Source organism: Anneissia japonica, unplaced genomic scaffold (genome assembly GCF_011630105.1).
Source record: "Anneissia japonica isolate Jap-2015-1 unplaced genomic scaffold, ASM1163010v1 scaffold1274_len78327_cov138, whole genome shotgun sequence".
Taxonomy (NCBI): domain Eukaryota; kingdom Metazoa; phylum Echinodermata; class Crinoidea; order Comatulida; family Comatulidae; genus Anneissia; species Anneissia japonica.
In genome coordinates, this window is record NW_022726535.1 from 77,289 (window position 1) to 80,639 (window position 3,351).

Below are 3,351 nucleotides of genomic sequence, written 5' to 3' on the forward strand. Positions count from 1 at the left end.
AGTTCGTTTACTGTAAAGGGAAAATTCGTGTGGCATTACCAACCAACAGGGGGTTTTAAATTAAACTTGGCAAGGTTTCAATTCATGTGCCATTACCGTCGTCAGGCACGTCGTATAAGCTATTCGTAATTGTGTGTTAAAATTTTTAAATTGTTAATATCACTTTTCAGATAATTTAAAGCACGTTTCAGGTCATTTTGAATATTCCAAAACTTTCTAAAATTTACGAGCCGTACGCTCATTTCCACGCCCACAGCACGTACAAGCTGGAAATTACGTTTCGGTTACATGTGTTGGGTTTGTGACACTGTATTAATACTACCGTGCGCACGAACGTTAAGACGTATGTGTACACATTCGTAAGTCCTTAAAATGCTCAAAATTACTCTTTAAATAGAGCATGTTTAGAATATTATACTTTTCAATCAGAACCGCGCGTGCTTCGTAAGCGTCAAAGTACGGCGGATCACCTAACTCGTCCTCAGTGACGAGTTCAAATCTAGTTTCTTATTCTTCTTTCTTTCTCCCCTTTTCTGTTTGCACGATATCTAAAAAAATGCTTTGAGTTACGCACAATCGCTGTCAACGAACATTTGGCTTAGTCTGGAATAGTCATGGTAAGCTTTTCAACGCGCTCAGTCATGCGTGACGTCATCTACGCGCAATTTTGCGTTTTTACATTATCGATCATATCAGCCTAACCAATTGCCATTTCGAAATCGTATTAAGTGAGCATTAACTTCGGGTTAATGTTGAATGTGCTGTACCTTAATTTTACGCATGCGCTTCTTTACACGCGCGTACGCGTGCGTCAAATTTTTAAAATGCTCAAAATCACTTTTTAACTAAATTAGAGCACATTTCAGGCCATTTTGAGCATTTCGAAATTTTTTGAAATTTACCACTACACGCGTGCATTTTTACGCGCGCAGCACGTACGGAAGCTAGACATCATGTTTTTTCACATAGTTGGGGTTCCTGACATTGTTTTCACAAATTTCCATTCTTTTTGATCATCTTATGGCCAATAGCAATGCCGTACGTGCGCATCAAATATAGTGAAAATATAATAAAATCAGGCCTATTTTCAATCAGTTATAGCTCCTTAGCATGAAAGGTGACCCCCAATTTTTATTACATATTCTGAAACCACATGAGTTGTGAATATAATTTCATATATCATAATGGCTGATCGGACATTGTGACGTCATCATATTGCCATCTGAATTCAACAAAACTGATTTTATCGATTACATCATTTTTCAAAATACGCATTTGAGCGTATTTCACTTATTCTTGGTCGATCGTCTTCCAATTTTGAGTACGTTATAGCTGAGACAATTCGCTTTTATATATATGACTTTTTTTTACATTTTGATGACGTCATCATGGTCAGAAAAAATGTTTTTTCTGACCCCTCTCATCTTTCTTTCCCCAAAACGTTGATGACGCCATATCATCTTAACCATTCGTCATTTCTGAATCATATTAAGTGAGCATAAACGTCAGGTCAAGGTCGAATGTCATGTACCTTAATTTTCCGTTTGCGCTGCTTAACGTGCTTAACTATTATATATGCCTAAGATAATGCCTATTTTTATTCAGTTATAGCTTCTTAGGATGAAAGGTAACCCCCAATTTTTATTACATATTCTGAAAGCACATGAGTTGTAGATATGATTTTATAGTTTATTATGGCTGATCGGACATTGTGGCATCATCATATTGCTATCTAATTTAAAAAAAACTGAAATTTTATTTATGACGTAATTATTTTTCAACTTATTTGAACGTATCTTACTTATTCTTGATCAATGGACCTTTCCGCTAAGCTCCGCCCCTTGGATATTGTTGCTAAGGTCTCACAAGACGGCCGTGTTAAAACATACGCGAACATGTGCGTTTGTGGGACAACACGTGTGTTTGTAAGACGCGCGCGTATTCCTAGCGCTGTTTTGATTAGTCAGTTGTTAAGTTTGATTGACACTCCGGAAATGTCTATTGTCTTCCACCTGTGAGTATGTTATAGCTGAGACAATTCTATTTCAGAAGTGTCCCTTTATTTTTCATTTTGATGACTTCATCATGGTAAAAAAGAATGCTTTTTTGGAGCCTTTTCATCTTTCTTTCTTAAAAGATGTAAACAATTTTTAAATAGAGGGCGGCAGACTGTATTTCGACACTATCAGACCGATAGTTCGTATACTGTAAAGGGAAAATTCGTGTGGCATTACCAACCAACAGTCATTTTTAAATTACACTTGACAAGGTTCAATTTCGTGTGCCATTACCGTCCCCGCGCACGTCGGTGCGTGTGCGGCAAAATTTAGATATTCTCAATATTACTATTCAGATAATTTAAAGCACGTTTCAGGACATTTTCAGCATTGCAAAACTTTCCATAATTTATCCACCGTACGCTCATTTTTACGTACTGAAGCTGGAAATTACGTACTGAAGCTGGAAATTATGGTTTGTTACATTTTTTGGGTTCCTGACAAAGTATTCATATAAGGAGTTAACTTTGTGTGCCATTAACATGCGCACAGGCGTCAAGACGTTCGCGTACGCAAGCGTAAATCTTTTAAAATGTTTCAAATTACACTTTTATAAAATCTAACTAGAGCATATTTTAGGCCATTTCAAAACATTTCAATCTGCACCGCTCGCGCTACCTGAGGGTCAAGTGCGGCGGATCACCAAACTCGTCCTCAGTGACGAGTTCAAATCTAGTTGGTGATCCGCTACACTAGCGGATCACCTCTTGTTATTGTCAGGATCATCATCTTCTTTTTTTTCTTATTCTTCTTTCTTTCTCCCCTTTTCTGTTCGCACGATATCTTAAAAAATGCCACGAGTTACGCAAAATCGCTTTCAGCGAATATTTGGCTTGGTCTGGAATAGTCATGGTAAGCTTTTCAACGCGCTCAATCATGCGTGACGTCATCTACGCGCAATTTTGCGTTTTTACATTATCGATCATATCAGCCTAACCAATTGCCATTTCGAAATCGTATTAAGTGAGCATTAACTTTGGGATAATGTTGAATGTACAGTACCCTAATTTAACGCGTGCGGTTATTACCGCGCGCGCACGCGTGTGCCAAAATTTCCAAATCACTTTTTGAATAAATTAAAGTACGTTTTAGGACATTTTGAGCATTTCAAATTTTTTTGAAATTTTCCACTACGCGCGCGCATTTTTACGTGCGCAGCACGTACGAAAGCTAGAAATTACGTTATTTTATATATTTTGGGTTCCTGACATTGTTTTTACAAATTTGCATTCTTTTTGGTCATCTTTTGGCCAATAGCAATACCGTACGTGCGCATCAAACATAGGTATCTTTG